The sequence below is a fragment of the Vipera berus genome (genome assembly GCF_964194415.1).
Source record: "Vipera berus genome assembly, chromosome: 6".
Lineage (NCBI taxonomy): Eukaryota > Metazoa > Chordata > Lepidosauria > Squamata > Viperidae > Vipera > Vipera berus.
Genome location: NC_138208.1, coordinates 38,080,504 through 38,098,324, shown reverse-complemented (window position 1 = coordinate 38,098,324; position 17,821 = coordinate 38,080,504). Strand labels below are relative to the sequence as shown.

Sequence of the window (17,821 nt, the reverse complement as noted above, 5' to 3'; positions counted from 1 at the left end):
CAAACTCCCAAGCTACAGACTTTCCCTTTTATTTAAAGGGGGTTTGTTTGTTTTTTTTTAAAAAAACTGTTTTATTTAATAAACAGTGGTTTATTTAAAGACCACATTCACACAGCACCCTAATGGCAAACCAAACGTATCATTGGGGTGACATGACAGCAAAGAATGGTGTGTGTGTGTGTGTGTGAACTTATACATCCAAAGCACCAGAAGGCAGGACAAGAAACAATAGATGGAAACTAATCAAGGAGAGAAACATCCTGGAATTAAGGAGAAACTTCCTGACAGTGAGGACAATTAATTAACCAGTGGAACAGCTTGCCACCAGAAATCGTGGCTGCTCCATCACTGGAAGTTTTTAAGAGGAGACTACTCAAATTGTATAGGGTCTCCTGCTTGAGCAGGGGGTTGGACTAGAAGACCTCCAAGGTCCCTTCCAACTCTCTTATTGTTATGGATGTGGATAAAGGTACAAAGAGAAGGAATGATAGTACCTCACTCGGAAACTCAGTTAAAGTTCCCAACTTTCTCCCTTCTGTCTGCTCCTAAGTCTTCGGCACCCAGCCTGGTCCGCTGACTTTGAATGACTGAAACTTTTGCTGGCAGGATGCTAAACCAACAGGTAAAGCTCAATTCCCTTACGTCAGACTGACTGGCAGTCAGGTAACAACTGCAGCCGCCGCACCTGCGGCTGCTTGCTGCTGCTGCTCCTCCTCCTCCTCCTGCTGTATTGACTCTCTGCGGCCACTCGGTTCCCCCTGCAGGAGGCGATCGGGACCACCCCCCCCCACACACGTCGCCAGCAGCGAGAGTTTCCAGCCAGGCCGGCGAATCTTTGGGGTGAGGTGCCAAAGAAAAGGAGGCGGCTTGGCTTGGATAAGCAGCGTCTGGGCAGAAAATAGGTCGGGCGCCGCAGCAAGTATGAATTCCTGGGGTTCAGCCTAAGCAGGCAAAGCTGCAGGGTGGGTTGGTTGGCTTTTCCGGCTTTGGAATAACCTTGGGAAGCTGAGGCATTGTAAGTTGGAAGTCATTGTTTGTCGCCTAACATGTTGGGTCAACCCCACGCCACATGCTAAGCCATAAACCGTGGTTGGTATCCAGGGTTTAGGACAAGATGGAGAAAACTAGCCAATTGTGGGATCATAAATCTTGATGAAGCCCATCATCGCTCCACGTGATGTATGCACTCAATCTACAAACGTAGTCCAAGCCTATTCACATCTGTTGTAAGGTCATTCTCTCGTGGGGTTTATCCTGACGTCCACTAAGAGTGGAACAAACATGCCCCATTAACCATTTTCAACGCCATGTCCTCTCTTTGTCTCATCCTAAATCACAGCTGAGGCACCTTAAAGTTGCCTTGTTTCAGTTTTAAACTAGCATTTTCCCTCTTCTCCAGAGACCCTTTTTTGCCTTGAACCTAACTCAGGGGTAGGCAACCTTGGCTCTTTTATGACTCATGGACTTCAACTCCCAGAATTCCTGAGCTAGTGGAAGAGACTCGAGTGCTAAAATCCACAGGTTAGGGAGCGCAAATTACTTGCCTTGCCCCGGGTGCTGACAACCCACGCTACGCCACTGGAGGGGAGTGAAACAGATTGTAATATCTGTATAAAAGCAGCAGTACAGTAAAATGTGGATAATAGATTCTACAGCACCTGTAGTACATGGACAGAATGGAACAGCATATGGAATTGTTTTTTTATCTACCTTCCCAAGTGGCTGAAGGAAAAGCATTAAATCTGGGTTAAAACCTTTCTCAGTTTGGCTACTGTAATATTGTTTAAATATCTCATCAGTCTAAACTTATAGGTTTGGCTGCTTGGCAAAACATACCTGGGCAACAGAGCCTAGTCTTGTCTGTCTATATTCAAAATGTACTGTGTTAAATTTTTCTTTGCTTCTTCACATCCCAACGAATATTGTTTTAGCTTTGCACTCACTCTAGCCCCTAGCTTGGTTGACGAAGTCTGTCACTACCCCTATATCACTTCTCCAATATTCAGGAACAAATTATCAGAGAAATCAGAAACTACATATCCAGCAACTATCTTGGGTAGTATCCTATTATCTTTTGCAGGAACAGACTAGTTGTTGATTTGTAGTGTGCATTTGTAGACTTTATTTGTTATATTATATAGAGTGGTATCAATAAACTGTGCTGAATGGTTTAAGAAAAATTGCAGTCCCATTATAGTTGGATCCACTGGGAAGATGATGTCTGGGAAGAAGATAGCTAATCACACCATTGTTGCCCCCATATCACTCCCTGTCCAATGAAAAGTAAAATAAACCATGGAGTGCCTGCCTCATTTCTGCAAAGATGACTACCACCACCACATCCAAAGCCAGAGGGTAAAATAGATTTCTCTTCTGGGTTTGTACAAAGTAGCCAGACTCAGGAAAGTTGTTGTTGTTAGTTGCGAAGTTGTGTCTGACCCATCGCAACCCCATGGACAACGTTCCTCCAGGTCTTCCTGTCAGGAAAGTAGCTGTTGCCTATTCCTCATCTAAAAATATAGTAATAGTTTTATTTATCATGTAGTTATAATTAAGAGGAGCACAGATATAGAATAAAACAAATGGTACAATAATATATTATAATTCATTATAATAATATAAATTAGGACAGTGATAGTGAACCTTTTAGAGACTGAGTGCCCAGGGGTGCATCAGCATTGTGGTGCCCTTGGGGGGGGAGGGAGGTGCCTCTGAGTGCCACCTTTGGCATTCAAAAACCAAAGGCGCAAACATGGGCCACCGTGCTGCAAGGTGCAAATACGGCTGCCGCGGTGCCACGGGGTGCAGATATAAGGCACTGCACCACACAAGAATGAGGCAGGGCAAGTATCACACAGGCACTAGCCCCACCCCATTTGCAGCACCTGCATGCTCAAGGCCCCGTACACGCACGCATGTAAAATGCTTCCGCCTCCCTTTTCTTCCAGTCTGCCAATCGACAATGTTTGGTGACCTCTGCTCTACTCGAGCTTGCTAGTCGACCGCTTCGCCTCCTTTCTGCTGGACAGGGCTCCTGCTCCAGGTGGTGGTGGTGGCCTGATAGACCTGATGCTGGTGGCAGCACACGTGCCAACTGAATTGTTCCACGAAGGACGAGAGGGAGGCGGCAGGCAGGGTTCAGGCGTTTATTTGGCTTCAGCTCCGGACAGCTGACAGGCGCACAAAACCGGCTTTTTATAGAGAACTGTCAAACATAACAGCCAATCAGAGAACCGTGCTTTCCTGCCGCTAGGGTGGCAGCCAATAGCCTTCCGGCAGTCTGACAGCTCCTGGGGGCTGTGTTTACTCGGCTGCTTGGGGAATCCGCCAGCTGAGCGGCCAGCTGGCTGGAGGACCTGTTTGGGAACCGGTATTCTGACAGCTCCGGCGGCTGTCAGCTGGATCAGTCTTGGCGCATGCGTAAATGTTCCTGGCAGTCCTTTTGACAGCTGTCACTGTCAATGGCTGCCTGTTGGCTCGTGCGCATGCATTACTTCTTCCGGCAGCCTTTTGACAGCTGTCAACTGTCAACGGCTGCCGGGTTGGGGTTTTCCCGTGATGGTCAAAGGCTCCCGGGGGATTGGTATGTAACACCCCTTTCCCCCCCCCCCCCCCCGAAATGGGATTTTTAACAATATCATTAACTAAACTTTTGGAACAAACATTTTCAACAGGGCTCTTTTGCGTCGGTGTGTTTCCAGTCCATTCAAAGTCTGCGAGGTAGGCAGGGGGGCCATCTGGTTCTGCTGGAATGGTGGAGGAGGGGCCCCTCCTCTTCTGAGTGTGGTGCCGTTGGAGTTTCTTCCTGGGGGGGGGCACGGGTGGAGTTTGTATGTCCTGGGGGGATGGTGGTTTGCTGGGGGTGATGTTGCTAAATGGTTCAGGCTCCTCGGAAGGTGGGCGTAGGGGAATGTTTGGGGGTGACCTAGGCCGGAGCTGGTCTGCATGTCTGCGATGTACAAATCCCTTTCCGGTGTCCACCGTGTAGGATAAGGGCCCTGTTTGGTCCAGGATGACTCCCTGGACCCATTTGTCCCTTCCCCCATAGTCCCTAGTCCAGACATTTTGTCCCAGGGAGAATGTCTTTGGATGGGCGTTGGTGGCCATTTCGGCCGCTGGTCTGTCGGGGTGAAGCCTGTCCAGCCTTGTCACCAATCGGCGGCCCCATCGCAGTTCAGCAGGACTTTTACCGGTGGAGGAGCAGGGTGTAGCGTGGTGGGCCAAGAGGAACTGTGCCAGGCGACGGTGCCAATCTCCTGTGATGATCCTTCGGAGGGTGTCTTTGGTGGCCCTCACCATAACCTCCGCAAGGCCGTTGGACGATGGATGGAAGGGGGCCGACGTTGCATGCCTAATACAATTGTTCCTCATGAAGATCTGAAATTCACGAGAGGTAAATTGAGGGCCGTTGTCTGAGATTAAAACATCGGGGAGGCCGTGCGTTGCGAAGATTCCCCTGAGGGCTTGAATGGTGGCAGCTGTTGTTGTGCTGTGAACCGGGAGAACCTCCAGCCACTTGGAATAACTGTCCACTACAATGAGGAAAACCTGCCCCTGGAAGGGGCTGGCGAAATCAATGTGGACGTGGGACCAGGGATTTTTGGTGATTTCCCATTTGTGAATTGGGGCCCTGGGTTGGACTGGTCTGGACTGCTGGCATAAATAGCAGCCAGCTATGTGTGCTTCGATGTCTTGGTCGATAACTGGCCACCACACATAACTACGGGCTAGGGCTTTCATCTTTAGGATGCCAGGGTGCCCTTCGTGTAATGTGTGCAGGACTCTGGGTCTGTGCACGGGTGGCACGATTACCCTGCAACCCCAGAGTATGCACCCCAGGTGTGAGGTCAGTTCATTTTGTCTGGTGAAGTATGGCTGGAATTCTGTGCCTGGGCAAGTGGATTGCCATCCAGTGTGTACCCATGCCAATACCCTGCTAAGTGTTTTGTCTTGTGAGGTCGCGGCAGCGATGTCGTTCGCTGTCAGAGGGCATTCCAGGAGCTCCTGGATGGCTAAGATGTTACCAGCTGGGGCTGGGGCTGGGTCTACGAGGGGTAAGGGCAGCCTGCTGAGGCTGTCAGCGTGACACATTTGGCGCCCTGGCTTGTAAATTAATTAATAGGAATACGCTGCGAGGAATGTGGTCCATCGCAGCATCCTGGGAGACAAGATTTGGGGGGTTTGGCGGTCCCAGGTGAATAGCCCCAGCAATGGCTTGTGGTCCGTGTAAATTATGAAGGGGCGGCCATAAGGATAGTCGTGAAATTTTTTGATGCCGGCCACGATTGCCAAAGCCTCCTTATCGATCTGGGCATAGTTTCTTTCGGTTTTGGATAGGGTCCTGGAATAATAGGTCACTGGTGCCTGAGTCCCATCACTATGTAAGTGGCTCAAACTGCTCCAATCCCATACGGGGATGCGTCGCAGGCTATGCAGAGAGGTTTATTTTCTTGGTAGTGGGAAATGGTTGCGTTGCTGGACAGCATTTGTTTTAGTGATTTAAAACTGTTGTCGTGGGCTGCCGTCCACTGCCAGGCTGCCCCTTTATCGAGTAGCCTGTGGAGGGGTTCTGCGATGGTTGCCTTCCTGGGCAGGAAGGCATGATAGAAATTCAAGAGCCCCAGGAAAGCCTGGAGCTCCGTTTTGTTTTTTGGAGTTGGGGCGGCCCTGATGGCAAGGATTTTTGAGTTAGTGGGGTGAATTCCTTGCGAGTCAATTTTGTAGCCTAGGAATTCCGCGGATGGGACTCCTATGGAGCATTTTTCACGTTTAAGTTTTAACCCTGCTCTGCGGAATCTGGTTAGTACTTCTTGCAGTCTGGCTGCCAAGGTACTTTCGGATTCCCCTGCGATGAGCACATCATCGAAGTAGGGGCAGACCCCAGGGATCCCTTTCAGGGTTTTCTCCATGACTTCCTGGAAGATACCAGGAGCCACTGAAATTCCAAATTGAAGGCGGTTTACCCTAAAGGCACCGCGGTGTGTGACGATAGTTTGGGCGTCAGCTGTTTCTTGGGTGACAGGTAGTTGAAGGAACGCATGCGCCAGATCAAGTTTGGCGAATATGGAGCCAGAGCCTATTTCGGACAGCACGTCCCTGACTGCAGGGACTGGATATGCATGGGGGTTTAATGTGCGGTTCAGGGTGGCCTTATAGTCCGTGCAGATCCTCACGTCCCTGTTTGGCTTGACTGGGGTTACAATGGATGTTTCCCAGGTTTCCCCGTCTGTGGGTTCCAGGACCCCTAGGGTCACTAGGCGATCTAATTCGGCTTCTATTTTTTGTTTTAGGGCGAAGGGGACCCTCCTTGCTTTAATACGGATGGGACTGACCTCTGGTTTAAGTTTGAGGTCTATGGGGGGCCAGTATACCTGCCAAGTGTCCCATCGAAAACATCTGCAAACATGTGGCAAACGTTTTCTAGAGTTTGTGACTGGATGCGGTTGGTTCCCTCAAGACGGATGCCCAGAGCCTCGAACCAATCAAGGCCGATGAGGCTGGCCCTGGGTCCTTCTGTAATCTGGACCAAAAGGTGCCTTTGGAACTTTTTAAATTCTACCCTCAATTTGGCCTGCCCCTTTAATTGTATGGCGGCCCCCTGGAAATCAGCGAGTAAAATTCGGGAAGGCTGAAGGGAAATGTGGCGTTTGCTTTTGGAGCCGATTTTCCAGAGAGTGTCCCAGGACATTATGGAGACGGAGGACCCAGAGTCCACTTCCATCTCACAAGGGAACCCCTGGATTTTGACCCAGATTTTGATTTTGGGCCATAAGTGGTGGATGGCCAAGGCTTTCTGTTTGGCGAGGATGGATAACACTGAAGGCTGGGAGGTTTTTTGGGCAGGGAGGGGAATTTTGGTCCTACCTGCCGGAATTTCCTCAAGTTCGTGGAGGGTCTTCCGGTTCTGGGTGCGGCATGCGGAGCGGATATGCCCGGTCTTCCCGCATCCGTGGCATTTGGCATTCCTAAAACGGCAAGTAGCTCTGGCGTGGGCTCCGCCACAGCTGGCACACTTGGCCCTGGGCCCGGTGGTGATGGCTCTTTGGCCAGAACCCCATGGCTTGGTTGGTCTGCGGTTTCTTTCTTGGTCGGTGACCATCCTGTTGAAACGGGGGATGATAGCGTCGACACCGGCGCCAGCCTCCGGGGATTCGCTGTCTGGCTCCCAGGCCTGATGGACTGACCCGTTGGGGCTGCCTCTGAACACAGGGGAGTCCTCACGATGGCTGTCCTCATAGGCCATGATTTCTAGTGTGAGTTCAGCGAGGTCCATCGTGGGCTTGGCCACCAATTTCCGCTGGAGCCGTTCGTTTAAGAGAGCAGCGATGATTTGATCTCTAATACGGTCCTCCAGGTCCGGAAATTGGCATCTGCGGGTGGCGTGGCGCACCCCCGTGATGAATGCTGTGGATGCTTCGCCCGGTTGCTGGTGTCGGCGAGCGAAGTGGAGCCGCCAATATAATTCTGACCGTCAGGGCATAAAATGCTTGCTGAGGCGGTCGGTCAGCTCAGCATATGGAATTGTAGCGACGGGGTCCGGGCTGCAGAGCCCTACAGCGATGTCATAGACGACAGGACCGCTGAGGCACAGTAGGGCTGCGGCTTTGTGGCAGTCCTCCGTTATCTTGTTGACAACGAGGTAGCCCTCGACCTGCCCCCAGTGCGACTCCCATCCCTCGGGATGCCAGATGTCGAACTCCCTGATGTGTCCTAGGTTTGCCATGGTGTGGGTCCACGGTACTGTCCAAGCTGCAGAAGGGTTCCTTTGCCCTCAAAAGCGACTTCAGCAGTGACTTAGCGGCTGGAGGGATCGGAACTCCTTCTAGTCGTGACTTAGCGCAAGAGTCAGCTCTGTTGTACCGGGATCCCTTCCTCGTCGCCAGGTGAATTGTTCCACGAAGGACGAGAGGGAGGCGGCAGGCAGGGTTCAGGCGTTTATTTGGCTTCAGCTCCGGACAGCTGACAGGCGCACAAAACCGGCTTTTTATAGAGAACTGTCAAACATAACAGCCAATCAGAGAACCATGCTTTCCCGCCGCTAGGGCGGCAGCCAATAGCCTTCCTGCAGTCTGACAGCTCCTGGGGGCTGTGTTTACTCGGCTGCTTGGGGAATCCGCCAGCTGAGCGGCCGGCTGGCTGGAGGACCTGTTTGGGAACTGGCATTCTGACAGCTCCGGCGGCTGTCAGCTGGATCGGTCTTGGCACATGCGTAAATGCTCCTGGCAGTCCTTTTGACAGCTCTCACTGTCAATGGCTGCCTGTTGGCTCGTGCGCATGCGTTACTTCTTCCGGCAGCCTTTTGACAGCTGTCAACTGTCAACGGCTGCCGGGTTGGGGTTTTCCCGTGATGGTCGAAGGCTCCCGGGGAATTGGTATGTAACACCAACAGACAGGGCTCTGAGTGCCGCCTCTGGCACATGTGCCATAGGTTCGCCACCACTGAATTAGAAAGTTCTAAAATAAATCTGGATTTGCTAACACATTAGACTTTTAAATAAGTCAGTTAAACATGTTATGCAAACAGGACAATTTATACACATACTTGTGATATCTGTTCTTTTGAATGCCATTTACTAATATTTCTCTCCAGAACATTATGTATTGGTTGATGTCTGCAAGGAAATAATAATATATCCAGAACAGTACTTTTTACTAACAGCAGCACCTCCAGTAACTTGCAATAATGCCAAACTATCAACATGCATGTAGTGAAATCATCAACGAATGTCATGAATGTATTTATTTCCCAACATCTGACATGAGGATGAAATTTGTCCTGATGTTGTCACATTTATTTTGCTAATTGCCCATCGTCTCCACCACCACCATCACAAATGCTCACCATATATGCCAATAAAGAAATAGCAAGACTGTTTTGAATTCTGTTGGCATGTTGAATACTGGGCTTGTCTGCTGTAACTAAATAGGTCCTGAGTTGGATTGGAGCAAGCAAGATCAATTTCAAAGTCACCAACCTATAAATAAGTGGTCTCCTACATTTTTATTTAGAACCAGTCACCCCAAAGATAGCATAGAGCAAATGTAAATATTATACAGAATCAAAGATTAATGGGGAGGAGGCAACAATGCACCAAAAATATTAAAATTGCTTGGTTTCTGCTCAGCTACTACTTCATGTATCCATTAAACACTGTACGGAGCAACAGGACTGTTTAGATACAAGATTTTGCTTTGCTTTGCTTTGCTCTTTTGGAGATAGATTGGTGGCAAACTGATTCTTATGAATTCTTAGATTTCCTATGTAGAATAAAATAAAAATAAAATAAACTTTCAGGTATTTTATGAACAAGCATGACTTTTTGAATCTACTTTACAGATGACTCAAAAACAAATATGGATTTTTAGCTAGTATTTCATATCTCTTCTTCAAAACAGGCAAAACAGGTAATACAAGGTGGCCTTCTTTTTAGTATTTTTGGAATGGGGAAAGTGGAGTATCTATATTGTTTGCTTATAATAACCCTGTCATGGATTACAACCAGAAGGGCTCTCACATAACTTGTAAAATAAAGAGCAAATCATAGGCTAGTTTGGGTATTTGGTAATAGCACTGCTGATTGGCACCTCAATTTGAGGTTGAATTCTTTGCTTGATCACTGAATGATTTACATATATGAATGAATTATCAAGTTTCAATAATGTCTTTCAGATGGATCAATGTAACTTTCAACTGTAGTCAAAGGATGTATCCTCATTAGTGAATCAACCCAAATGAATTTTAATTTAAATTGCTGAAAACAACAGAAAAACCAGCATGGCATTGCTTCAATGCAATGATGCATATTGAAATACTTTTATTATGTTTTTCACACAAACCTATATTAACCCCTAAATTATTTTTATTCCCTGCCATAAATTGAATCTAGAAAATGTAGCACTGTATCTCAACGTGGAATAAAATCCCATTAACTTCAATGGAACTGAGAATAATAGAATTATAGAATTGTAAGAGACCTTTTAAGACACTGTATTAACTGCCTTCTCACTGCAAATAAGAACATATAGCAAGTTATGCAGATGAGTTGGAATCTGGAATTCCAACTAACCAATAGCCATACTGAGAGGAGTCTGAAAGTTGTCCTTTCATTTGTCTTGAGAACCCCAATTTAAGGAAGTTTGGAGTATCAAATTGCCACCCAGAAGTAATACATAAGTACTTTGATTTCTGCTCCATATGGCTCCCTGGAGATCTGTCAATTCTTATTAACTACAATAGTGGAAGTAATAACATTCTTCTTCAGAGATAAAGCAGTCTGATTATCGATACTAGAAATCAAGTGATTTTGTTATAACATTTGCCCCTGGTGAAGCAGTATAATGAAGTATGAATATTATATCACTCAAATTAAATCTGATATAGAAAATAACTCCAATTCCAGAACATGCTGCAAGAGATTAAACCACTCCGTTGCCTTTAATATAAATCCTATCAATTATAATGGAGAATGCCTCCAATCTGGCCTATCTGTTCTTGCTCTGTCATGTCAATATGGGAAGTGGTTTCCAGGGAGCAGCAAACTTTCCAATTATCACCCATCACATTAATGTTTCAGATCCGAGAAGTGACAGCTTGCACATCTTCTTATCCTGAATGTCCAAACAAAAGGTCAATTTTGCAGATTATATAAACAGGAGGGTCTGTTGTTTTCAAGAAGTCCCTTATTAAAAATAAATATTCAGTAATTCTGCTGGCTGTGAGCTCTGCATTAAATACAGTTTGAAGTTATGACAGCTGTTCCTCTCAAAAAAGTGCACGTTCTCGCCTTGTGAAGCAGAGTTACATTTTGTTCTTTAAAAGCCAGAACCACTTACTGATGGGCTTGCTTGCATGCACTGAGTTCCACTGTCAGTGGAGGGATTATGCATTTCCCTTGCAAAGTGCAATCTGAGAATTTGGTCCCCTTTCTGAATGAGTGTTAAACTTTCATTTGAATTTCTACCACAGTGAGGATAGTGGTTTTTTAAAAGAAACTATTTCCAATTTTTTCATTGGCTCATTAGATTATAGCATTCATAGAAATTGGGCAGATATGTAAATATATGTTAATAAGTGATACTCAATTTTCTTCTACTAATTTGGAACAAACAATCCCATTTTCATGATCACTCATGCCCTAGTCACCTCCCATCTGGACTATTGCAATGTGCTCTACATGGGACTGCCCTTGAAAAGCATCCAGAAGCTCCAGTTGCAGTGCCCACATGATTTTCTGCAGACCTCAGTGTGCATATGTGTCACCTCTCCTATGGGAGCTGCATTGGTTACCAATTTGCTTCCAGGTGCAATTCAAGGTGTTGATTGCCACCTTTAAAGCCCTTTATGGCATGGGACCAGGTTATCTGAGGGACCATCTCTTGCTGATCACCTCTACATAACTCACTAGACCAGGGAGGCAAGATATATTGTGGGTCCCATCCCCTAAGAAGATATATCTAGTGAGACCCAGAAGAAGGGCCTTCTCCATGGTGGCTCCGTCCTCTGGAACATCATCCCTCCAGAAATTAGACTGGCCCACACTCTAACACTCTTTCAGAAGGCCCTGAAGACCTGGTTCTGCCACTGGGCCTGGGGAATCCAGAGCAGCATGAAGCCCATTAAATGGCTGGTATGAGTGTGTGGTGTCATCGGGGTGGGGATTATTATTTTATTATTTTTATTTTTACTTATTTATTAATATGGTGTTTTTATTTCCCATAAGGCACCTTAAATCGCCATGAGCAAGTAGGCAGCAATATAAATTTTCCAAATAAATAAATACATTTCTACAGTGGGATAATTGCTTTAGGATCTCAGATTTTGTTACTAGCCATCTTTTGAGAAGATGATGATCTCATGATGCAGCCTTTGTCACAACCTCTGGCTACCATAGAGCCAGCCTAAATTTGCTTTAGTTGCTCCAGGTTTAAAATTATATTTCCAGCAGAAGTCATGGTGAACAAATATTCTGCAACATTTATTGGAATCTTGGTGATGGCACAGTCAGAAACTGACATCTACTGACCCCCGTTGGCTAGTGGATTACAATTTTAGACTACAACTCCTAGAAATCTTTAGCATCATGAGTATTCTGTAGGCTAGAGTGCACTGGATCAGATAAAACTGGTATAAGTCATTTATCAGATAACATCTCTATACCTAGCCACATGTTCTCTCTTTTTTCTTGAATGGAATCCTTAACTATTTGTAAAGATATATACAAGTTGGGCTTCTGGTTCCAGATCATGGCACTGCCAGATGTGTGAGGCGATTGCTCCTCACATCATCTGGCTTTGTTTCACCGGGGGCCCCCTGTAAAGGGGTCAAAAGTCACCCTGGAGGGGTGACAAGTGGGGGAGAGGACCCTCCAATCGATGGTGGAAGGGCGGCAGCCCTCCCATCGATCTGAAGCAGCTCTTTGGACCAACAAAGAAAAGATCGGCCAATCCCATGGCCCATTGCTTCTGCTGTTTCCTGCCAAGGCCAAACTCACAATCAAGCACTTGAAAGCACAGTCGAGGAACTGGGTAACCTGCCTTCTCTTTATTCCAACTTTACTTTTTCCTGTCAAAAGCCTCTTGAATCTGCTTGCCCTTGCAAGGAGAGAGGGAAGGGAACTTTTTCTTTTCCACCCTCTCAAATAGCGGCATTTGTTTACACCGGGGGGAAAAAAACCTTGAAAAAATATAACTAACTAATTGGACCTACCTCCGTTTTATATTTGGTGAGCCAAAAACTCCTATCTTCACGGGAACTGGCTACCCCATCTATATTCCAGAAATGGAGGGAGAGCAACCACAAACTTTGATTGGCTATAAGCTCATACTTGAAAAAATTCTCGAAGCCACTGAGATAATTAACTCTAAACTGAAAGATATAGGTGTTAGCTTCAATTCACAAACTGAAACCTAGACTCCAACTAAAGAACTTACAATCCAGAAACCAACAAAATTGGAACAAACTACTATTAAGACAGAGGAATATAGGGAACAACAAGAAGATATTGAAAAATCTAATAGCCAAATCCATTCAAAGAACCTACAATTTTAAAAGTACAGGGAACTATCACTAAGACAGACAATTTTAAGGAACAACAACAAAGTATGGAAAAACTTAATACTCAAATCTTGACCTCATCTAAAGAGCCTAGAACTCCAGAAGCATATCAAGTGGAAGACAGTAACGCCAAAATAGAAGACACCAAAGATCAACAAAGACAGCTTATTGAAAGCCTGGATAGCCACTACAGCAACTATAAAATTGGATAAGACCCTCTACTTAAATCAGAAAAACCCAGACAAAAGGAGAGACCAGACCGAACTGAAGACAAAGACACCAGAGCAAATACAGAGATTTGATTTAACAGGGCAACAACCTAATGATTACAAATAGTTTAGCTTCTGTGGATTAATGATGGTTAGATGGTCTCCTTCGATTCAAATAATATGTTTTGGAGCGAAGGGAGACCTATCTGGCAACCTAAAGGTTTTGGTCTGGAAACCTGATTGGCAGAAAAAGAAAGCTAGAGTTAGATTATTATTTTTTTTAAAAAAGAGTTGTTAGAGAGCTACTAAAGGCTATTCCTTTAGTAATATGTGATCTATTAGGATCTGAAATAGAAAATGTTTATGAGATAAAACTAGAACGTGCTTATGTATTTACTAGGCTTATTTTAGATATTATAATTTGTGCACTGAAATAACGGAAATTTGACTTATGGATCCTACGGTTGATGTTAAAAGTTGTTTGAATATTTTAACTAAGAACTAAGAATTAGATAAAAATTAAAACAGAATTTGGTTATGTATAAGTAGAAGTAGATTGATAAATATAGGTTGTTCTATTGGTAACGTGTGATGTATCAGGATGAGAAATAAAAAATGTTTATTAGGTTGAGTTTAGTTATTCAGCTACTGTGTGTATGTTAGATGTTACAATTTTTGGTGTAGTGAAATAAGGGAAATTTGGGTTGTGAATATTATTTTGGATGTTAAAGGCTAAACTTGAATACTATAATCAAAATCAAAAATTAGGTAAAATTTAAAAACAGGACATGGATATGTTTAACTAAAATTGGACTGACAATTTTTTTAACTGACCACGTTATTCTTGAAAATTTATTAGTTTAAGCATGTTTAAATGTTAAGGGAAATAGAGAAGAATGTTTTGATAATGCAACCTGAATTATGTACTAAAAACTCTGTTACTGAATTTTTGATTACCCAGTCACCATGATGCTTTCTAAATATATAGATGTTAAACTGGAAAACCAATAAAACTTGTTTTTTTAAAAAAGATATATACAAGTTTATATATACAACTGCACTGTATCCACCATGGGAGAACTAATAAATTTTATTATTCTGTTGCTGGTCATCTTCAAGCTGAGGATTTTCAAGTCTTTATCAAAGATGCTTTAAGTGTATTTCCTACATTACCAGTTATAGGAATTTCGGTGGGAGGGGTTTTTTTAGGTAGTAAAAAATTGACTTTATAAAGAAATTTACAACTGATCTTGAGAATAGTATGAGAAAGCCATTAAGGCGGAACTGGCAGAAACACTTAGTTGGTCCTAAGAAAAGGAGAGTATAAGAAAGTAACTCAAAATAATTCCACATTTATTTTGTTTGGTATAAGATGGGACAAAGAGAAACTTTGGCATGCTTTTAAGATTCTGTTATTCTACCTTATTACAATAAAGAAAATTTCTGAAATCCTTGCCAGGCCTATTTCTTGACTTGACATACTTTGTAGAGCTGACAAAATTATGTTCTCACAATCTTGAAATTTTTGGCCTCATGTAAATTGTGTTCCAAGATAAGATTCGTGAGCAAGGACAAATCATAAAATCATAGTGTTGCATAACCTTTCATTAGCTGAAGAGCAAGGGAAAGCCACTATAGAGAGCAGAATAATGTGATAATGATTGTTTGGAAGAGAGTTGTAGGCAAAATGGGAGATTGCTCTGTTTTGTTCCTTTTCTATCAGTGATTTTATGTTTTTTATGGTATGTTCAGGCTTACCCAAAGCATACACGATCAAAGTCAAAGTGCCAGTTCATGACATTCTGTTTTATAATATTATATAGTAATGGTCTAGATGGTAAAAGGTAAAGGTAAAGGTTCCCCTGCACATGCATGCTAGTCGTTTCCAACTCTAGGGGCCAGTGCTCATCTCAGTTTCAAAGCCAAAGAGCCAGTGCTTCTCCGAGGACATCTTCGTGGTCATGTGGCCAGCATGACTAGATGCCAAAGGTGCATGGAATGCTGTTACCTTCCCACCATAGTGGTCCCTATTTTTCTACTTGCATTTTTACATGCTTTCGAACTGCTAAGTTGGCAGAAGCTGGGGCGAGTAACAGGCGCTCACTCTGTTACGCGGCACTCGGGATTTGACCAGCCAAACTGCTGACCTTCTGATCGACAAGCTCAGCATCCTAACCACTGAGCCACTGCGTCCCCTTGGTCTAGATGGTATCCACATGCAAATGACAGCTAAACCATATCATTACAAGGGAGAACATTTTCTATTCTGAAGCCCACAGTTTGCTTGCAGAAGGTCTCAAAAGCTGATCATATGACCTCAGGACACTGCAACCATCATAAATATGAACCAGTTGCAAAGTATCCACATTTTGATCACGTGACCAGGGGCATGCCGCGATGGTCATAAACATCAAAAATATTCATAAGTCACTTTTTTCAGTGCTATTGTAACTTTGAACAGTCGCTAAATGGACTGTTGTAAATTGAGGACTCCCTGTATTTCCTGGGATGCACAAAGTATAATTTCAGTAATGGCATGAGAGTGAAGGTGATAAAAACTTACCCAGGCCGGCTTCCGGTTTGCCATGCAGCCGCTATGGATGGCTGGGAGACTTGCTCTCTCTCCCCTGTCCAGTTTCGTATCACTGAGGGCCCATGAAAAGGGCCAAAAGTCACCCCGAAGAGGTGACCAGAAAGGACGGGTGCTCTCTGGATTGCAGGAGAGCTGCAACTCTCCTGTTAGACCTGGTGATCCCTCCAAACTGGCAGACCAAAGGACCAGCCATTATGGCTCATCCCTAGGCTGTGAACAGCCAAAGTCACATTTTCCACCAGGAAACTCTTAAAGCAGCGTGGAAGAGACTGGGTGAGAACTACCTCTTTTACACCCTAATTACTTTCTGTACCTCCTTAAGATGCTAAGCATTTCCCCCCTGTGGTGAGGGAAGGGGGACTTTAGCCTTCCCTCCAGAAAGAGCAGTGATTAAATACCCAGGGATGTTTTAAACATTGAAAAAGTAACTGAATCCCAATTGGAACTTTATTTCTCAAAGCATGTGGACTGAAAGATATTTTATTTTTTATTTTTCATTGTTTACTTCTGTTGGAAATCTGGATTCTTTCTTATGAAAAAGAAAAAGAAAAACTGAAAAGATTGAAATAACTTTGGGACTCAAAGGGAAACTTTAAAAGGGGCCTGGCTGACTGCCCAGGGAAATAGATAAGATACATAACCTTGAGAACTTTGAAACAACAGCTGTGAAAGTCTTTCTTTTTCCCTACGTAGAAAAAAACATTCTCTCTTTTGGATTTTCTAAGTGTAAAGCCTTTAGCTTAAAATACCAATATGGAAGAAGACCAGGAACAAAATTTATTTATAGATGAAGATCAACAAACTCTCGCTATGTTGAAAACACTAATCCAAATTCTTACTACAACCAATGAAATACTAAGAGGCTATGGGAAGGAACAAGAAGACAGCCCAGATATGAAAGCCCAAACTTTGACTACAACTAAAGAACCATCTATACAAAATACAATAGAAAAAATGAAACATTCAAATACGATGACAGAAGAATCTACTATTCAACAAATATTGATATTTGAAAATTCAGAAAAGACATTGACAACTTGGAAAAAGGAAAAGGTTTCTTACACAACTCAGAAGGAACTAGAGGATCTAGAAAAAGAACACTTGGATGAGAAGACAAACAATTCAGAACAACTACGTTGATATGGAAGAATAAAGAGATGACCCACTAGACCTACAAGTCCTCTAAAAAATGGCAACCGGATGGTTTTTCCAATATCAATTAATCTACATAATATTACAAGGAGATTGGTTCAATGACCCAAAAACAAGGACATAGAAGATGATTTAGCAAAGGAAAAAAGCCAGAATAAGACTCAAGAAGAATGGAGTTTCGACCATCTTATTGAAATCTGAAACAGAATGTACTTAAATAGATAAGATGTGTACATTGAACACAAGACACTGTTATGAACTGAGATAAAGAAAAAATGTTGGTCATTAAAATTTAGCAGTATAAATACTAATAGCTAATTTGAATATTGATTTGTGCATAAAGGTCACGTAAAGGTGAAAAATGTAGATAAGCTAAAAACTTATTGTTGAAAGTAATAAATAGGTCTATATGGAATGTTAAAAACAAAAATTATCAGTTTATGCAAGAGAGCAGATACAAAGAGGAAGAGAGGAAGTATTAAATATTGAAATAAAAAGAAATTTTGATTACTACTTAAAAAACCCTGAAAATTAGCAAAAAGGAAGGATATCATATTGTATCCTTAATTTGTTGATATAGAGGGTGAGAAGTTAATGGGATGTGTATTTTGAATATTAGATTTTGTGAGGAATGGTGATAGATGAATTGGGAGTATACTAAAAATCTTGGGAATGATAAATATCAAACGTTAAATCTAAACGTTTGTGGAAATTAAAATTGAAAAATCTATTAGGTCATTGATTGTCTAAAAGATTGTATGTTAAAACAACTAGAATATGTGTAAACTAAAAACTATGGATCTAATGTAAGAA

General features: G+C 43.6%; 1 protein-coding gene across 1 annotated transcript in view; it reads left to right on the top strand.

The window, feature by feature from the left end:
* The first annotated feature begins 8,333 nt into the window (after positions 1-8,333).
* Positions 8,334-17,821, top strand: part of SLC38A4 (solute carrier family 38 member 4) — a 92,685-nt gene continuing 83,197 nt past the window's right edge. The window contains exon 1 of the mRNA XM_081330588.1: positions 8,334-8,372. The gene's annotated coding sequence lies outside the window, so the exon portion shown is untranslated. The remainder of the gene's footprint in view (positions 8,373-17,821) is intronic.